Source organism: Nerophis ophidion, linkage group LG18 (genome assembly GCF_033978795.1).
Source record: "Nerophis ophidion isolate RoL-2023_Sa linkage group LG18, RoL_Noph_v1.0, whole genome shotgun sequence".
Classification (NCBI taxonomy): domain Eukaryota; kingdom Metazoa; phylum Chordata; class Actinopteri; order Syngnathiformes; family Syngnathidae; genus Nerophis; species Nerophis ophidion.
Window position 1 is genome coordinate 6540878 of NC_084628.1, and position 21377 is coordinate 6562254.

The 21377-nt window shown below is 39.9% G+C and overlaps 1 protein-coding gene across 1 annotated transcript in view; it reads right to left on the reverse strand.

The window, feature by feature from the left end:
* npas1 (neuronal PAS domain protein 1) overlaps positions 1-21377 on the reverse strand; it is a 402493-nt gene that overhangs the window by 109253 nt on the left and 271863 nt on the right.

Below are 21377 nucleotides of genomic sequence, written 5' to 3' on the forward strand. Positions count from 1 at the left end.
ATTAATAAAAGGCTATCGATGCTGTCATCCAGCAAAGCTGAATTCGACCAAGCAACCCCCCCCGTACCAGAAAGCACTTGATGAAAGCGGATACAACTTCACCCTCACCTATGAACCCACCCCAAGAAACCAACCAAAAAAGAGCAGAAAACGAAACAACATCATCTGGTACAATCCGCCATTCAGCAAAGACGTCTCAACCAACATCGGCCGCAAGTTCCTCACTCTGATCGACAAAAACTTCCCCAAAGGCAACACCCTAAGAAAAATATTCAACAAGAACAACATTAAATTGAGCTACAGCTGTATGAATAACATGCAACAAATCATTTCAAACCACAACAAAGCAATTGCAAAAGGACTGCCTACCCCCAGACTAAACGACTCTGAAACCAATAATGAATGTAACTGTCGCAAGAAACCTGATTGCCCTCTCAACGGAAGGTGCTTACAGACATCAGTCGTTTACCAAGCAAAGGTAATACGCAAGGACATTAACACATCCGACACGTACGTAGGATTAACCGAAGGAGCGTTCAAAACAAGATGGAATAATCACAACGCCTCCTTTAGAAACCAGACTTTGCAGAATTCTACAGAACTCAGCAAACACATTTGGAACCTCAAAGACAATAATGTTGAATATTCAATAACATGGCAAATTCTTGCATCCAGCACACCTTACAACAGTGGTAATAAAAGATGCAACCTATGCTTAAAAGAGAAACTGTTTATTATATATCATCCAGATCTATCATCCCTCAACAAGCGCAGTGAAATCATTTCAACATGCCGCCATAGACGGAAACACCTCCTAGGTAACACATGAGCCAATCACCACACCCTACGCCTGCCTGTACCCACCCACTCTGTGCCCTATATAAACCATTGTATGTGAATGCTTCCATTAAAATCTCCTGATGATTGAGGGAACCCCTCATGAAACAGATCTGTAGAGATGAAGTAGTCTTGTGATTTTTTCCCACACCTACATATATATATATATATATATATATATATATATATATGTCTTGATTGGATTATCCAGAGAATAGTGCTCGATACCGTGGTAGAGCGCAATGTGTAGGTGTGGGAAAAAAATCACAAGACTACTACGTTCGCTCAATCAAAATCTCCTGATGATTGAGGGAACCCCTCATGAAACAGTTCTGTAGAGATGAAGTACTCTTGTGATTTTTTCCCACACCTACATATATATATATATATATTTTTTTTTTTTCGTCTTTTGACTCGCTCGACCGCTCATAAAAGCAATGGGACTCTGTCTGTGAATAGAGCTTGTAGTTACATATTAAATAAATATTTAAATATTATATAAATATGTACATCAAGTGTTGTAATTATATTCCAACGCCGCGTTCTTCTTGGTCATCGCCGCCGCTACCACTGACCAGCCCCCCACCCCCCAGCCGCCCGACCACACCACCACAAAGATGCCTGACTTGTGGGAAACACTGATTTTAGTCACTAATATTTACATCATGTGTTCATTTCACATCCACAGTGTTATTATCTGCAGTTTATTTACAGTATCATCACATTATTTCAGTTCACTTCACACATTTACTTGCTATGAAAATAATAGAACATGTTTAGTATTGTTTACTCATATTTGAAAATAGGAAATAATAATAATGTGAGGACACTGACATATTGCATGAAACAAGTGTGGAAATATTTACCGTCAAGATTGTTTCACCACTGACAATATTGTTTCAAGAGACCACATAAGAACTTAATATTACAAAATAGTATTATATGCACATTTATTTCAAATGACTGACATCAAATTCAAAAGTTAATGATTATTTGAAAAAAAAAAAAAAAGTTTATCAGTTTGAACATCAAATATGTTGTCTTTGTAGCATATTCAACGGAATATGGGTTGAAAAGGATTTGCAAATCATTGCAAACCCCGTTTCCATATCAGTTGGGAAATTGTGTTAGATGTAAATATAAACAGAATACAATGATTTGCAAATCATTTCCAACCCATATTCAGTTGAATATGCTACAAAGACAACATATTTGATGTTCAAACTGATAAACATTTTTTTTTTTTGGCAAATAATCATTAACTTTAGAATTTGATGCCAGCAACACGTGCCAAAGAAGTTGGCAAAGGTAGCAATAAATACTGATAAAGTTGAGGAATGCTCATCAAACACTTATTTGGAACATCCCAAAGGTGATTGGGTATAAAAACAGCTTCCCAAAAAATGCTCAGTCTTTCACAAGAAAGGATGGGGCGAGGTACACCCCTTTGTCCACAACTGCGTGAACAAATAGTCAAACTGTTTAAGAAGAACGTTTCTCAAAGTGCAATTGCAAGAAATGTAGGGATTTCAACATCTACGGTCCATAATATCATCAAAAGGTTCAGAGAATCTGGAGAAATCACTCCATGTAAGCGGCATGGTCGGAAACCAACATTAAATGACTGTGACCTTCGATCCCTCAAACGTCACTGTATCAAAAACCGACATCAATCTCTAAAGGATATCACCACATGGACTCAGGAACACTTCAGAAAACCACTGTCACTAAATAGAGTTGGTCGCTACATCTCTAAGTGCAAGTTTAAGCTTTACTAAGCAAAGCGAAAGCCTTTGATCAACAACATCCAGAAACGCCGCCGGCTTCTCTGGGCCTGAAGTCCTCTATGATGGACTGATGCAAAGTGGAAAAGTCTTCTGTGGTCTGACGAGTCCACATTTCAAATTATATTTGGAAACAGAGGAGGTGGTCTCCTCCAGAACAAAGAGGAAAATAACCATTCGGATTGTTATAGGCACAAAGTTCAAAAGCCAGCATCTGGGATGGTATGGGGGTGCATTAGTGCCCAAGGCATGGGTAACTTACACATCTGTGAAGGCACCATTAATGCTGAAAGATCCATACAGGTTTTGGAGCAACATATGTTGTCATCCAAGCAACAATATCATGGACGCCCCTGCTTATTAACAGGTGGGTGCCATGATTGGGTATAAGAACAGCTTCCCAAAAAATGCTCAGTCTTTCACAAGAAAGGATGAGGCGAGGTACACCCCTTTGTCCACGACTGCGTGAGCAAATAGTCAAACAGTTTAAGAACAACGTTGCTCAAAGTGCAATTGCAAGAAATTTAGGGATTTCAACATCTACGGTCCATAATATCATCAAAGGTCTCAGAGAATCTGGAGAAATCACTTCACGTAACCGGCATGGTCGGAAACCACAATTAAATGACTGTGACCTTCGATCCCTCAAACGTCACTGTATCAAAAACCGACATCAATCTCTAAAGGATATCACCACATGGACTCAGGAACACTTCAGAAAACCACTGTCACTAAATAGAGTTGGTCGCTACATCTCTAAGTGCAAGTTTAAGCTTTACTAAGCAAAGCGAAAGCCTTTGATCAACAACATCCAAAAACGCCGCCGGCTTCTCTGGGCCCGAGATCATCTAAGATGGACTGATGCAAAGTGGAAAAGTCTTCTGTGGTCTGACGAGTCCACATTTCAAATTATATTTGGAAACAGAGGAGGTGGTCTCCTCCAGAACAAAGAGGAAAATAACCATTCGGATTGTTATAGGCACAAAGTTCAAAAGCCAGCATCTGGGATGGTATGGGGGTGCATTAGTGCCCAAGGCATGGGTAACTTACACATCTGTGAAGGCACCATTAATGCTGAAAGATCCATACAGGTTTTGGAGCAACATATGTTGTCATCCAAGCAACAATATCATGGACGCCCCTGCTTATTAACAGGTGGGTGCCATGATTGGGTATAAGAACAGCTTCCCAAAAAATGCTCAGTCTTTCACAAGAAAGGATGGGGCGAGGTACACCCCTTTGTCCACGACTGCGTGAGCAAATAGTCAAACAGTTTAAGAACAACGTTTCTCAAAGTGCAATTGCAAGAAATTTAGGGATTTCAACATCTATGGTCCATAATATCATCAAAGGTCTCAGAGAATCTGGAGAAATCACTCCATGTAAGCGGCATGGCCACGGGTGTGGTGACCGCCAGTGTCTCCGGTGGGAGGAGGTAATAGTCCGCAGCTGCAGGAGGACGTGAGCTCCGCTCATAACTACGGTAAGAGCCGACTTATTACCACCATTTTCTCACCGAAACCTGCCGGTTGACATGTAGTCGGGATCCATGTTGGCTTGACCGCTCTGTTCCATAGTAAAGCTTCACCTTCGGGAATTTTAAACAAGGAAACACCGGCTGTGTTTGTGTGGCTAAAGGCTAAAAGCTTCCCACCTACAGCTTTCTTCTTTGACGTCTCCATTATTAATTGAACAACTTGCAATAGATTCAGCAACACAGATGTCCAGAATACTGTGTAATTATGCGATTAAAGCCGACTACTTATAGCTTGGATCGGGCTGGAAAATAATGTCCGCTACAAACCTGAGACGTCAAACGCACGCGTCATCAGGACACTTCGCGGGAAATTTAAAATTGCAATTTAGTAAACTAAAAAGGCCGTATTGGCATGTGTTGCAATGTTAATATTTCATCATTGATATGTATGTATGTGCTTATGTGTGTATGTATGTGCTTATGTGTGTATATGTATCCATACATATATATATATGTATATATATATATATACAATTTGTATGTATGTATGTGTATATATGTGTGTGTATGTGTTAGATGTGTGTGTGAATTTAAATGTATTATATATAGATAATCTATAGCATCTACGCAGCAACCACTGAACTGAATTATATTATATATATATTATTGTATTATATATTTTAAATATATATTGTATATGTATAGGGATGGGACCTAATAAGTTTACTTCTTCCCACTCCCTTTTGAGCCAATCTTGACATCTACAAAAGATTACTCACATGTAATGTTTACAATGTAGGTGTGAATATATATATATATATATATATATATATATATATATATATATATATATATATGTTGTATTTTATGTCATTCTTTTGTGTTGTTTGCATGGCTCAAAATAAACCATTCATTCATTCATTTTTTTTTTGACAATTATTGAAATATCTTGTCTGACATCATGCACAAAAGTGCACTTTATTTGTTTCAAACTATTGTAGTGGTGTTCTGTACAAAAAGTGCACTTTAATTTAGTGTTGTTTTGATATGTCATCTTAGTGACATCATGCACAAAAGTGCACTCATATATATATATTTTTTAAATGTCTCTGACAATCTTGCATTTTCAGTTTTGGAAATGACGAATGTTTGTGCCACTGCTTAATAACTGTTTAAAAAAAATACAGTTTTGCAAAATTGACACAGATGTCCAGAATACTGTGGAATTATGCGATTAAAGCAGACGACTTATAGCTAGGATCGGGCTGGAAAATAATGTCCGCTACAACCCGAGACGTCAAACGCACGCGTCATCAGGACACTCTGCGGGAAATTTAAAATTGCAATTTAGTAAACTAAAAAGGCCGTATTGGCATGTGTTGCAACGTTAATATTTCATCATTGATATATAAACTATCGGACTGCGTGGTCGGTAGTAGTGGCTTTCAGTAGGCCTTTAAAGAGGCCTCAAAGTGGAAGTTGAGAAGATTATTGTTGCGCTGGCACCAAAAACTGAAAACACTTCACATTCAAGTACGACACGTCAAGGATCTGGATAACGCTTCTTTGGAGAGTTGCATATTGAAAGCCTGATTTACTGAGATTTAAATATAACTCAGGAAACCGTGTGTGCAAAAACTAAAATAACGTGTGCTAGTAGTGGGCGTGTCGCATGTAATCCACGAACACAGTGTGTGCAATTAAAAAGTGGTGCAAACCGTCTTATTTCAATGAGGACTGCGAGAGCTTTTACCACAGAGACACTTGATCATTTTCTGCATATTCATGTTATCATGCTCCTACCTATACGCTATGTGTTGAACCAGCAGCACACATCCATAATCTTTAACACCTTTGACACTTCATTGTGTCTCCAAGTCTGTGCACCGCATCACCAACGCATTTGTGCGTTTGAAATGACTCAAACGCAAAAATAAAATGCATAATGAAAGACGTCTTTTCATGTAGGACAGAAGTCAGCAACCTAAAATATTGAAAGAGCCATATTGGACCAAAAATACAAAAACAAATATGTCTGGAGCCGCAAAAAAATAAAAGCCGTATTACATATGGATAGCGTCATGGGATATAAATTGAATTAAGAGGACTTAAAGGAGACCAAATGAGGCATAATGATGCAATACAGTGGGGCAAAAAAGTATTTAGTCAGCCAGCGATTGTGCAAGTTCTCCCACTTAAAATGATGACAGAGGTCTGTAATTTTCATCATAGGTACACTTCAACTGTGAGAGACAGAATGTGAAAAAAAAAATCCAGGAATTCACATTGTAGGAATTTTAAAGAATTTATTTGTAAATGATGGAAAATAAGTATTTGATCAACCATTAAAAGCTCAAAATGGCTCAAAATCTCACGATACATGGCCCCGTTCATGCTTTCCTTAACACGGATCAATCGTCCTGTCCCCTTAGCAGAAAAACAGCCCCAAAGCATGATATTTCCACCCCCATGCTTCACAGTAGGTATGGTGTTCTTGGGATGCAACTCAGTGTTCTTCTCCCTCCAAACACGACGAGTTGAGTTTATGCCAAAAAGTTCTATTTTGGTTTCATCTGACCACATGACATTCTCCCAATCCTCTGCTGTATCATCCATGTATCCATTTTGGTATAAACTCAACTCGTCGTGTTTGGAGGAAGAAGAATACTGAGTTGCATCCCAAGAACACCATACCTACTGTGAAGCATGGGGGTGGAAACATCATGCTTTGGGGCTGTTTTTCTGCTAAGGGGACAGGATGATTGATCCGTGTTAAGGAAAGAATGAATGGGGCCATGTATCGTGAGATTTTGAGCCAAAACCTCCTTCCAACAGTGAGAGCTTTGAATGGTTGACTAAATACTTATTTTCCACCATAATTTACAAATTATTTAAAATTCCTACAATGTGAATTCCTGGATTTTTTTTTCACATTCTATCTCTCACAGCTGACCCCATTCATTCTTTCCTTAACACGGATCAATCGTCCTGTCCCCTTAGCAGAAAAACAGCCCCAAAGCATGATGTTTCCACCCCCATGCTTCACAGTAGGTGTGGTGTTCTTGGGATGCAACTCAGTATTCTTCTTCCTCCAAACACGATGAGTTGAGTTTATACCAAAAAGTTAATTTTCTACTTTCATCTGACCACATGACAATCTCCCAATCCTCTGCTGTATCATCCATGTATCCATTTTGGTATAAAAAATACTGAGTTGCATCCCAAGAACACCAAACCTACTGTGAAGCATGGGGGTGGAAACATCATGCTTTGGGGGTGTTTTTCTGCTAAGGGGACAGGACGATTGATCCGTGTTAAGGAAAGAATGAATGGGGCCATGTATCGTGAGATTTTGAGCCAAAACCTCCTTCCATCAATGAGAGCTTTGAATGGTTGACCAAATACTTATTTTCCACCACAATTTACAAATAAATTATTTAAAATTCCTACAATGTGAATTCCTGGATTTTTTTTCACATTCTATCTCACACAGCTGACCCCATTCATTCTCTCCTTAACACGGATCAATCGTCCTGTCCCCTTAGCGGAAAAACAGCCCCAAAGCATGATGTTTCCACCCCCATGCTTCACAGTAGGTTTGGTGTTCTTGGGATGCAACTCAGTATTCTTCTTCCTCCAAACACGACGAGTTGAGTTTATACCAAAAAGTTCAATTTTTTACTTTCATCTGACCACATGACAATCTCCCAATCCTCTGCTGTATCATCCATGTATCCATTTTGGAATAAAAAATACTGAGTTGCATCCCAAGAACACCACACCTACTGTGAAGCATGGGGGTGGAAACATCATGCTTTGGGGCTGTTTTTCTGCTAACGGGACAGGACGATTGATCCGTGTTAAGGAAAGAATGAATGGGGCCATGTATCGTGAGATTTTGAGCCAAAACCTCTTTCCATCAATGAGAGCTTTAAGCCATGCGTCGGCTAAATACAAATATATTCCACAACCCCAAACACGTCTTTTTTTAAAGCCTGCAGTGAAGAGAAAGGTTCGTGATGAGCAAAGACAATTCCAGGAAAAGTGGGAGATGCAATATTTCTTTGTTGAGCACAGGGGCCCCCCCGACGTGTCTTATTTGCACAAAGAAAGTTGCGGGTGCACAAGGAATACAATTTGAAACGTCATTATAAAACTAGACATGCTGAGGAATATTCAACATTGTGTTTAAAAAATCTTCACCCAGACTCTGTGTCCAGTGGCCCCCCAGGTAAATTGAGTTTGAGACCCCTGCCCTAGGGGGAGGGGGGCCCACATCTGCGGTCCTCTCCAAGGTTTCTCATTGTCCCATTGGGTTGAGTTTTTCCTTTGCCCTGATGTGGGATCTGAACCGAGGATGTCGTTGTGGCTTGTGCACCCCTTTGAGACACTTGTGATTTAGGGCTATATAAATAAACACTGATTGATTGATGTTGTATGAGGTGCACCAATTAAAAACAGCAGAGCCCATTGATCGCCTGGTGTTATGTTTTAGGTTCTGTCTACACTAAGCTGGATAAACCCTTAAACCAATAATTAATTAGCCTAAGCCTTGTTTCAGTCACACTACAGCAGGGGTAGGGAACCTATGGCTCTAGAGCCAGATGTGGCTCTTTTGATGACTTCATCTGGCTCTCAGATAAATCTTAGCTGACATTGCTTAACGCAGGGCTGTCCAAAGTCAATCAATCAATGTTTATTTATATAGCCCCAAATCACTAATGTCTCAAAGGGCTGCACAAATCATTACGACTACAACATCCTTGGAAGAACCCACAAAAGGGCAAGGAAAACTCACACCCAGTGGGCAGGGAGAATTCACATCCAGTGGGACGCCAGTGACAATGCTGAGTATGAGAAACCTTGGAGAGGACCTCAGAAGTGAGCAATTCCCCCTATCTCACCCTATCTCTAAGGGAGAGCCCCGCCACCCGGCGGAGGAATTTCATTTTGGCCGCTTGTACCCGTGATCTTGTCCTTTCGGTCATGACCCAAAGCTCATGACCATAGGTGAGGATGGGAACGTAGATCGACCGGTAAATTGAGAGCTTTGCCTTCCGGCTCAGCTCCTTCTTCACCACAACGGATCGGTACAACGTCCGCATTACTGAAGACGCCGCACCGATCCGCCTGTCGATCTCACGATCCACTCTTCCCTCACTCGTGAACAAGACTCCTAGGTACTTGAACTCCTAGGTACTTGAACTCCTCCACTTGCCCTTTTCCGGGCGAGAACCATGGACTCGGACTTGGAGGTGCTGATTCTCATTCCGGTCGCTTCACACTCGGCTGCGAACCGATCCAGTGAGAGCTGAAGATCCCGGTCAGATGAAGCCATCAGGACCACATCATCTGCAAAAAGCAGAGACCTAATCCTGCGGTCACCAAACCGGAACCCCTCAACGCCTTGACTGCGCCTAGAAATTCTGTCCATAAAAGTTATGAACAGAATCGGTGACAAAGGGCAGCCTTGGCGGAGTCCAACCCTCACTGGAAACGTGTTCGACTTACGACAACAATGCGGACCAAGCTCTGGCACTGATTTTATACATTTTTTCCAAATAGTTCAAGAAAGACCACTACATACAAGCAATATTTTGCACTGTTATACAATTTAATACATCAGAAACTGATGACATAGTGCTGTATTTTACTTCTTTATCTCTTTTTTTAACGAAAAAATGCTTTGCTCTGATTAGGGGGTACTTGAATTAAAAAAATGTTCACAGGGGGTACATCACTGAGAAAAGGTTGAGAACCACTGGACTAATCAATCGTTTACGAACGGAGTTCAAAGAGGAAGTGACGCCAGAAAGAACAGGCCATAGTTACAGTTGGTACAAAATGCGGCTGCTAGACTTTTGACAAGAACAAGAAAGTTTGATCATATTACGCCTGTACTGGCTCACCTGCACTGGCTTCCTGTGCACTTAAGATGTGACTTTAAGGTTTTACTACTTACGTATAAAATACTACACGGTCTAGCTCCAGCCTATCTTACCGATTGTATTGTACCATATGTCCTGGCAAGAAATCTGCGTTCAAAGGACTCCGGCTTATTAGTGATCCCCAACGCCCAAAAAAAGTCTGCGGGCTATAGAGCGTTTTCATTTCGGGCTCCAGTACTCTGGAATGCCCTCCCGGTAACAGTTCGAGATGCCACCTCAGTAGAAGCATTTAAGTCTCACCTTAAAACTCATTTGTATACTCTAGCCTTTAAATAGACTCCCTTTTTGGACCAGTTGATCTGCCGTTTCTTTTCTTTTTCTTCTATGTCCCACTCTCCCTTGTGGAGGGGGTCCGGTCCGATCCGGTGGCCATGTACTGCTTGCCTGTGTATCGGCTGGGGACATCTCTGTGCTGCTGATCCGCCTCCGCTTGGGATGGTTTCCTGCTGGCTCCGCTGTGAACGGGACTCTCGCTGCTGTGTTGGATCCGCTTTGGACTGGACTCTCGCGACTGTGTTGGATCCATTATGGATTGATCTTTCACAGTATCATGTTCTCATATGTTCTCATAGTCATCAGTATCACCGACGTCCCACTGGGTCATTATTGTCACCGATGTCCCACTGGGTGTGAGTTTTCCTTGCCCGAGGATGTCGTAGTGGTTTGTGCAGCCCTTTGAGACACTAGTGATTTAGGGCTATATAAGTAAACATTGATTGATTGATTGATAGTCAGCTTCATAACAACCTGTTTCCACTCGGAGGTAAAAACTACAAATATGGAGGCGAGTCATCCAGACATGCCCGTGTTTTTCTTCCTCTACATGTACAGACGCTTGTGGAAATCACACATGAATACCTTTAGAGCAGGGGTGCCCATTACGTCGATCGCGAGCTACCAGTCGACCGCGGGGGGTGTGTCAGTCGATCTCCAGCCAGGCTTTTAAAAAAAATAGACCTAAAAATTAGTGATCATCAATCTTCACCAAGACGTCACTTAAATGACATTCACGGTACCGGAGGGTCTTGTGAGATGACGCTGGCTGCTGCAAGATCATTATTATGAAAATATGACAGAGAGGAAGGCGAGAAACACTTTTTAGTTCAACAGACTCTCGCGCCGTACCTTCCGTCAAAACTCTAAAGGCCGACTGCACATTTCCTATCTTCACAATAAAAGCCCTGCTTCATGCTGCCTGCGCTAACTAAATACAGAGTCTCGGAAAACTGGCGTGCACAAGCGATCCCTCAGAAAGCTGGCGTGCACATCACTTGTGCACGCCAGCTTTCCGAGACTCTTATTTTGTTAGCGCAGGCAGCATGAAGCAGGGCTTTTATTGTGAAGATAGGAAATGTGCAGTCGGCCTTTAGAGTTTTGACGGAAGGGACGGCGCGAAAGTCTGTTGAAATAAAAAGTGTTTCTCGCCTTCCTCTCTGTCATTTTTTCATAATAATGAACTGGCAGCAGCCAGCGTCATCTCACAAGACCCTCGGGTGCCGTGAATGTCAATCAAGCAAGCTACGGAATTTGCCGCCAATGTTTTTCTTGTAAAGTGTATGGAAGCTGGATGAATTAGATGCCAAAAACCAACCACTTTCATGTGGTATTGTACAGAAAGGACAACTTTTTTTCTCCTCCATTTGAAAATGTGGGCGTTATCATCATTACTGTCTGATTCCAATCAATGCAAGTCATCAGAATCAGGTAATACACCAACTTATATTCTTGTCTTCGTGAAAGAAAGACATCTATATGTGTTACACATGCTTGTATTATCATTAAACACATTTAACTTGTTTACAAAAATATCTCTTCCATAAATAAATGAATATAAATGATATATATAAATGAGGTAGATCCCCTCGAGTTGGTCAATTGAAAAGTAGCTCGCCTGCAAAAAAAGTGTGGGCACCCCTGCTTTAGAGAAAGCAATTGCAGCTATTTGGGATACAACAGATACCAGACGGCAAGAGAACTTTCCAATGTCCAGGTCAGCTTTGATTCTATTTACAGGAAAACTTTGTCCATTTGTCAAAGGAGAGACGACGAGCGTGTGTTTTGTATTACCTGGACCACGAGGGAAGACTACGGATCATAGCGAATGCATTTGGACTAGAAAAGCAGACTGTATCAGTTATTGTCCGCCATGTATGTCGCGGACTCAACGTCGAGGTCCTGAGTTTATAAAGTCAGCAAAAAGGAATGGCAAAACAGTGAGGAGTGTCCTGACCAGATATCTAGATGCCTAGATCATGGGTGTCAAACTCTGGCCCACGGGCCAAATTTGGCCCGCCGTGTAATTTCATTTGGCCCTTGAGGTAATATCAAATTAAGATTAGAGCTGCCTCTGTAACACTGCATTCACCGCTGATACTCATACTTGCCAACCCTCCCGATTTTCCTGGGAGACTCCCAAAGTTCACTGCCCCTCCCGAAAATCTCCCGGGTCAACAATTCTTCCGGATTTCTCCCGATTTCCACCCGGACAACAATATTGGGGGGCGTCCTCTACAGCCTGTCGTCACGTCCATTTTTTCGTGCCGGTCCAGTCACATAATATATGATGCTTTAACACACACAAGTGAATGCAAGGCATACTTGATCAACGGCCATAAGGGTCACACTGAGGGTGGCCGTATAAACTGTTACATTACTGTCTTCAGTAATGCGGACGTTGTACCGATCCGTTGTGGTGAAGAAGGAGCTGAGCCGGAAGGCAAAGCTCTCAATTTACCGGTCGATCTACGTTCCCATCCTCACCTATGGTCATGAGCTTTGGGTCATGACCGAAATGAGTTTCCTCCGCCGTGTGGCGGGGCTCTCCCTTAGAGATAGGATGAGAAGCTCTGCCATCCGGGAGGAACTCAAAGTAAAGCCGCTGCTCCTCCTCATGGAGAGGAGCCAGATGAGGTGGTTCGGGCATCTGGTCAGGATGCCACCCGAGTGCCTCCCTAGGGAGGTGTTTAGGGGAAGACCCAGGACACGTTGGGAAGACTATGTCTCCCGGCTGGCCTGGGAACGCCTCGGGATCCCCCGGGAAGAGCTAGACGAAGTGGCTGGGGAGAGGGAAGTCTGGGTTTCCCTGCTTAGGCTGTTGCCCCCGCGACCCGACCTCGGATAAGCGGAAGAAGATGGATGGATGGATGGATGGATTTCAATCCATATTCAGTTGAATATGCTACAAAGACAACATATTTGTTGTTCAAACTGATAAACATTTTTTTTGGCAATTAATCATTAACTTTAGAATTTGATGCCAGTAACATGTGACAACGAAGTTGGGAAATGTGGCAATAAATACTGATAACGTTGAGGAATGCTCATCAAACACTTATTTGAAACATCCCAGAGGTGTGCCGGCTAATTGGGAACAGGTGGGTGCCACGATTGGGTATAAAAACAGGATGGGGCGAGGTACACCCCTTTTTCCACAACTGCGTGAGCAAATAGTCAAACAATTTAAGAAGAACGTTTCTCAAAGTGCAATTGCAAGAAATTTAGGGATTTCAACATCTACAGTCCATAATATCAAAAGGTTCAAAGAATTTGAGGAAATCACTCCACGTAAGCGGCATGGCCGGAAACCAACATTGAATGACCGTGACCTTCGATCCCTAAGACGGCACTGTATCAAAAACCGACATCAATCTCTATAAGGATATCACCACAAGGGCTCAGGAACACTTCAGAAAACCACTGTCACTAAATACAGTTTGTCGCTACATCTGTAAGTGCAAGTTAAAGCTCTACTATGCAAAGCGAAAGCCATTTATCAACAACATCCAGAAACGCCGCCGGCTTCTCTGGGCCTGTGATCATCTAGGATGGACTGATGCAAAGTGGAAAAGTGTTCTGTGGTCTGACGAGTCCACATTTAAAATTGTTTTTGGAAATATTCAACATTGTGTCATTCGGACCAAAGGGGAAGCAAACCATCCAGACTGTTATCGATGCAAAGTTCAAAAGCCAGCATCTGTGATGGTATGGGGGTGCATTAGTGCCCAAGGCATGGGTAACTTACACATCTGTGAAAGCACCATTAATGCTGAAAGATACATGCAGGTTTTGGAACAACATATGCTGCCATCTAAGCGCCGTCTTTTTCATGGACGCCCCTTCTTATTTCAGCAAGACAATGCCAAGCCACATTCAGCACGTGTTACAACAGCGTGGCTTTGTAAAAAGAGTGCGGGTACTTTCCTGGCCTGCCTGCACTCCAGACCTGTCTCCCATTGAAAATGTTTGGCGCATTATGAAGCGTAAAATACGACATCGGAAACCCCGAACTGTTGAACGACTGAAGCTCTACATAAAACAAGAATGGGAAAGAATTCCACTTTCAAAGCTTCAACAATTAGTTTCCTCAGTTCCCAAACGTTTATTGAGTGTTGTTAAAAGAAAAGGTGATGCAACACAGGGGTGAACATGCCCTTTCCCAACTACTTTGGCACGTGTTGCAGCCATGAAATTCTATGTTATTTATTATTTGAAAAAAAAAAAAAAAAAGTTTATGAGTTTGAACATCAAATATCTTGTCTTTGTAGTGCATTCAACTGAATATGGGTTGAAAAGGATGTGCAAATCATTGTATTCTGTTTTTATTTAAATCTAACACAATTTCCCAACTCATTTGGAAACGGGGTTTGTAATTGGTAGTCATGGCAACTAAAACAAACCAGGGTGCGCAAAAACCGGAACTAATGGAGTCAAAAACAAAACACAACATAACTAAACAGAACACGATCACAAAGACATGACTCTTAATGTGTCTCGAGGTCTCTGTGCATCTCACTGAAAACCCCTGTACACATATGTGTAAAAATAAAAGAATCAAAAAAATTATTAAAATAAAGCAGGGTGTGTAAGAAGTGTAACGTGATGCACGCAATCCTCTCAAACACACACACACACACACACACACACACTTGCTGTGTCTGCATGGCCACTCTTAATGCATCCCAAACACAAGCTATCAGAGCTGCTCCTGTGCCAAAGTGGTGCTGTTTACCGAGGCAATTACAATACAAATAGAGTTGGAGGTGGTTAGGCAGGCGGGTGCGGGGGATTTATACGATGAAGGAGGGAAGGGGGCAGGCAGGTTAGAAGATAGGTACGGGCACAAAAAAAAAAAGCAGCGAGGCTAAGGCGTGGGGGAAAATGAGAAAACACTAAGCTCGGCGAGAGTGATCACTTTCTTCCAAAGGACCGCTGGCAGGAGGGGGCCGCTGTGACGTGCAAGATTAATTCACCAATCAGTCGTATTTACTGTTTTATGTTGGGATGGGGGGGGCCTGGGGGGGTAGTGCACCTGCGAGTGTGTGGAGACCATATGTGGGAACTAATCTCACTCCAACAGGGCTGCTTTTGAACACTGTGTTCCCTATCCGACAGAGAACTGTGTGTGTGTGTGTGTGTGTGTGTGTGTGTGTGTTCTTGTATTTCAACCCTTTTTGAGACATCAACAAGGAAAAGCACCTTCCACATGAGGACCGGTGAACAAGTTCGGACCAAAATCATGGTCCCAATATGGAAAACCTTTGCATCTAATAGAGAATGTCTCATTTGCACCCCCTGGTGGTGAAATCTATTAAAATTAGGGTGGTCCCAAAGAGGAGGGATTTTTTTTTTTTAATTGACTGTGTGTCGGTTTTAAAAGTGCTCCCCCTCTGGTCAACACATGAATAACAAGTGTGTGTAAAAACTTGAACTTGAAGTCAACATATGAAATAACAAGTGTGTGTACAAATTTGAAGTGCTCCCCCGCTGGCCAACATATGTAATAAGTGTGTGGAAGTAATTGAAATGCGCCCCCTTTGGCTAAAATTTATTAAAAAAATAAAATAAAAGTGTACATAGAGACATACTGTAATAACTTGAAGTAAAATAATGAAGAACAAAAAACATTTACAAACAAAATATTACATTTTTTAAGTCTCAACTTTTTCTCATAAAATTGGGAACAATTTCTCATATTCTTTCCGTAATATTGCAATATTTTCTCGTAAAATTATTTACTTTTTTTATGTAAAAGCATGACTTTTTAATGCAAAATTGTGATATTTGTCATATAAAAGTAAGACTTTTACCACTATATTGCCATGTTTTATTCTTCTTGTAAAATAGTGAAATGTTTTGAGTAAAATGATGACTTTTGTCATAACTTTGCAGAGTAAAATTCAGATTATTATTATAAAATTGTCAAAATTTTATGCTTTTCTTGTAAAATTGCGACTTTTATCATAACATTGCACCAGTGCTCAGTTTTACTTCTAAAATGTTGACTTGCGTTGGGTAAAATGACCACTTTTATTATAATACTGCCTAAATTGTAAGTTTTTCTTGTGAATTTGTGACCTTTTTCTTGTGAGATTCCAACTCATTTTTCACAACAAGCTTGTTTATATATGCATAGTTTGTGTATATTATTAATATTGTAAATACAAATCTTCATACATCTAAAAAGGGTGATCCTAAAGAGGTAGGCGTTTTTTGGAGGTCTCAAAAAGGTAACAAAAACAAGAATTTGTGTGTGTGTGTTCTTGTATTTCAACCCTTTTTGAGACATCAACAAGGAAAAGCACCTTCCACATGAGGACCGGTGAACAAGTTCGGACCAAAATCATGGTCCCAATATGGAAAACCATTGCATTTAATAGAGAATGTCTCATTTGCACCCCCTGGTGGTGAAATCTATTAAAATTAGGGCGGTCCCAAAGAGGAGGGATTTTTTTTTTTAATTGACTGTGTGTCGGTTTTAAAAGTGCTCCCCCTCTGGTCAACACATGAATAACAAGTGTGTGTAAAAACTTGAACTTGAAGTCAACATATGAAATAACAAGTGTGTGTACAAATTTGAAGTGCTCCCCCGCTGGCCAACATATGTAATAAGTGTGTGGAAGTAATTGAAATGCGCCCCCTTTGGCTAAAATGTATTAAAAAAATAAAATAAAAGTGTACATAGAGACAAACTGTAATAACTTGAAGTAAAATAATGAAGAACAAAAAACATTTACAAATAAAATATAACATTTTTTAAGTCTCAACTTTTTCTCATAAAATTGGGAACAATTTCTCATATTCTTTCCGTAATATTGCAATATTTTCTCATAAAATTATTACTTTTTTATGTAAAAGCATGACTTTTTAATGCAAAATTGTGATATTTGTCATATAAAAATCAGACTTTTACCACTATATTGCCATCGTTTTATTCTTCTTGTAAAATAGTGAAATATTTTGAGTAAAATGATGACTTTTGTCATAACTTTGCAGAGTAAAATTCCGATTATTATTATAAAATTGTCAAAATGTTAAGCTTTTCTTGTAAAATTGCGACTTTTATTATAACATTGCACAAGTGCTCAGTTTTACTTCTAAAATGTTGACTTGCGTTGGGTAAAATGACCACTTTTATTATAATACTGCCTAAATTGTAAGTTTTTCTTGTGAATTTGTGACCTTTTTCTTGTGAAATTCCAACTCATTTTTCACAACAAGCTTGTTTATATATGCATAGTTTGTGTATATTATTAATATTGTAAATACAAATCTTCATACATCTAAAAAGGGTGATCCAAAAGAGGTAGGCATTTTTTGGAGGTCTCAAAAAGGTAAGAAACACAAGAATTTGTGTGTGTGTGTTCTTGTATTTCAACCCTTTTTGAGACATCAACAAGGAAAAGCACCTTCCACATGAGGACCGGTGAACAAGTTCGGACCAAAATCATGGTCCCAATATGGAAAACCATTGCATCTAATAGAGAATGTCTCATTTGCACCCCCTGGTGGTGAAATCTATTAAAATTAGGGTGGTCCCAAAGAGGAGGGATTTTTTTTTTTTAATTGACTGTGTGTCGGTTTTAAAAGTGCTCCCCCTATGGTCAACACATGAATAACAAGTGTGTGTAAAAACTTGAACTTGAAGTCAACATATGAAATAACAAGTGTGTGTACAAATTTGAAGTGCTCCCCCGCTGGCCAACATATGTAATAAGTGTGTGGAAGTAATTGAAATGCGCCCCCTTTGGCTAAAATTTATTAAAAAAATAAAATAAAAGTGTACATAGAGACATACTGTAATAACTTGAAGTAAAATAATGAAGAACAAAAAACATTTACAAACAAAATATTACATTTTTTAAGTCTCAACTTTTTCTCATAAAATTGGGAACAATTTCTCATATTCTTTCCGTAATATTGCAATATTTTCTCGTAAAATTATTACTTTTTTATGTAAGAGCATGACTTTTTAATGCAAAATTGTGATATTTGTCATATAAAAGTAAGACTTTTACCACTATATTGCCATCGTTTTATTCTTCTTGTAAAATAGTGAAATGTTTTGAGTAAAATGATGACTTTTGTCATAACTTTGCAGAGTAAAATTCAGATTATTAATATAAAATTGTCAAAATGTTATGCTTTTCTTGTAAAATTGCGACTTATTGCACTATTAATGCAGGTTTTGGAACAACATATGCTGCCATCTAAGCACCGTCTTTATCATGGACGCCCCTGCTTATTTCAGCAAGACAATGTCAAGCCACATTCAGCATGTGTTACAACAGCGTGGCTTCATAAAAAAAGAGTGCGGGTACTTTCCAGACCTGTCTCTCATCGAAAATGTGTGGCGCATTATGAAGCGTAAAATACGACAACAACTGTTGAACGACTGAAGCTCTACATAAAACAAGAATGGTAAAGAATTCCACTTTCAAAGCTTCAACAATTAGTTTCCTCAGTTCTCAAACGTTTATTGAGTGTTGTTAAAATAAAAGGATGTAACACAGTGGTGAACATGCCCTTTCCCAACTACTTTGGCACGTGTTGCAACCATGAAATTCTAAGTTAATTATTATTTAAAAAAAAAAAAAAAAACTTAGTTAATGAGTTTGAACATCAAATATGTTGTCTTTGTAGTGCATTCAACTGAATATGGGTTGAAAGGGATTTGCAAATCCTTGTATTCAGTTTATATTTACATCTAGTTTTGTACGTTTTTCTTGTGAATTTGTGACCTTTTTCTTGTGAAATTCACCTCATTTTTCACAACAACCTTGTTTATATATGCACAGTTTGTGTATATATATATCTAAAAAGGCTGATCCTAAAGAGGTAGGCATTTTTTAGAGGTCTCAAAAAGGTAACAAACACAAGAATGTGTGTGTGTGCTCGCGCACCAATGACGTCGGACGTCTGTGTGTGTGCGCGTGTATGTTTAGATGTGTGTGTGTGTGTGTGTCACTGTAAGGCTGAGGGAAATCAATACACGTTATGACAGGAAAATGAAAGCGCTGCTCTGGGTTACAACTGAACACAGGGGGTGGGGGGCGGGGTTTGGGACACGGACACACACACGCACACACACACACACACACACACACAAATATATATTGCCCAGCTGCCAGCTTGTGATGTGAGTTCAGTGAATAGAAGAAGGAGGCATTCCATTAGAGCTATAGACACACACACACACACACACTTTAAGAATACACATGGCAATGATTTCTCATGCACAGAATACATAGCACCCACCTACCCTGCCTGGCTAAAAAAAAAAAAAACACACACACATAAATACAGAGTTGCCGGACAAAGCCAAAGTGGCATTGTGAGATTGGGGTCCCCCTCCCTCGGTGTGACAGTGTGTGAATATAAATAAGGCAAGTCCATTCAGGGTTATGAAAGGGGGTCTGGTGCTGGGACCCTTCAGTTCAGCCCAGCCAGCCAGCCAGTCAGTCAGTGGGGGGAAGGGGGAGGGGCTGGGGAACCCGTCTTGCTTTCTGTGCCCGCCAGCCTCATGTAAGTGTGTGTGTGTGTGTGTGTGTGTGTGTGTGTGTGTGTGTTCTTGTATTCCTACCCTTCTTGAGACATCAACAAGAAAAAGGACAGTTTTAAAAGTTCTCCCCCTTTGGTCAACATATGAAATAACAAGTGTGTGTAAGGAATTGAAATGCGCCTCCTTTGGCCAAAATTGATTAAAAAATTTTTTTTTAAAAAATGTATATAGAGACAAACTGTAGTAACTCGAAGTAAATGAAGATTAAAAAGCAATTACAAAAAAAAAAATACTAAACGCAGTCTTTTTCTCACAATGTGTGGACTTTCTTCTAAAATTGGGAATAATTTCTGTAATATTGCAATATTTTCTTGTAAAATTATGACTTTTTAATGTAACATGACTTTTTATGTAAAATTATGACTTTTTAATGCAAAATGGTGACATTTGTCATATACAATTCTGACTTTTATCGCAATATTGCCAAATTTTTGGGGTAAAATAGTGACATTTTTTGAGTAAAATTATGACTTTTGTCATAATTTTGCCAAGTGAAATTCCTATTGTTATAATATTGCGAAAATGTTAGTTTTCTTATAATACTCTGACTTTTGTCAGTTAAAATTACGACTCTTTTCATTACATTTCCAAAATGTAAAGCTTTTCTTGTAAAATTGTGACTATTATTGAGTAAAATACCCAACTTTTATCATAATATTGCACAAATGTTCTGTTTTTCTTGTAAAATTTTGACTTTTGTTATAATACTGCCAGGATGTTTAGTTTTTCCTTTGAAATGGTGACCTTTTTCTTGTGAAACTCCAACTCTTTTTTTCACAACAAGCTTTTCATACCGTATTTGCACATTAAGTATGTTTTATTAATGTCGTAAATACAAATTTATATAAATCTAGAAAGGGTGGTCCTAAAAAGGTAGGCATTTTTCGTCGGTCTCAAGAAGTGTGTGTGTGTGTGTGTGTGTGTGTGTGTGTGTGTGTGTGTTCTTGTATTTCTACCCTTCTTGAGACATCAACAAGAAAAAGGACAGTCCATATGAGGACCGGTGAAGGAGGAATTTTTCAAAATGACTGTGTCGGTTTTAAAAGTTCTCCCCCTTTGGTCAACATATGAAATAACAAGTGTGTGTAAGGAATTGAAATGCGCCTCCTTTGGCCAAAATTAATTAAAAATATATATATGTATATAGAGACATACTGTAGTAACTCGAAGTAAATAATGCTCGGTTGGTAGAGTGGCCGTGCCAGTAACATGAAGGTTGCAGGTTCGATTCCCGCTTCTGCCATCCTAGTCACTGCTGTTGTGTCCTTGGGCAAGACACTTTACCCACCTGCTCCCAGTGCCACCCACACTGGTTTAAATGTAACTTAGATATTGGGTCTCATTATGTAAAGCGCTTTGAGTCATTAGAGAAAAGCGCTATATAAATATAATTCACTAATGAAGATTAAAAAACAATTACAAAAAAAAAGAAATACTAAAAGCAGTCTTTTTCTCACAATGTGTGGACTTCTAAAATTGGGAATACATTCTCA